Here is a 303-nt window from a genome sequence, read left to right on the forward strand (position 1 = left end):
TATCACATATTAAAAGGTTATATGTGTCTATATCTTATATTTTTTTAGCTGCACATTTTATATGCTACCATATGATTTAAGATTGTAGTCATATAGCATATAGCTGCACTTTAATGTTGCTGTTGAATCCCATAAACAAATGCAGCCATACTTTTCCATATATTGGCTAAGGCTGCACATTTTTCACCTATGACTGTAATTTTTTTTGCAGCCAAAGGTAAAAAATGTTGTAGTGTTGGAAATCGGTTGTGAATGGCCAGAAAATCTTGCAAAGTTAATTCTGAAAATTTCAGAATACTATCC

The sequence above is a fragment of the Theobroma umbraticum genome, unplaced genomic scaffold, assembly GCF_002168275.2.
Source record: "Theobroma umbraticum cultivar Fairchild unplaced genomic scaffold, ASM216827v3 scaffold_12.0, whole genome shotgun sequence".
Lineage (NCBI taxonomy): Eukaryota > Viridiplantae > Streptophyta > Magnoliopsida > Malvales > Malvaceae > Theobroma > Theobroma umbraticum.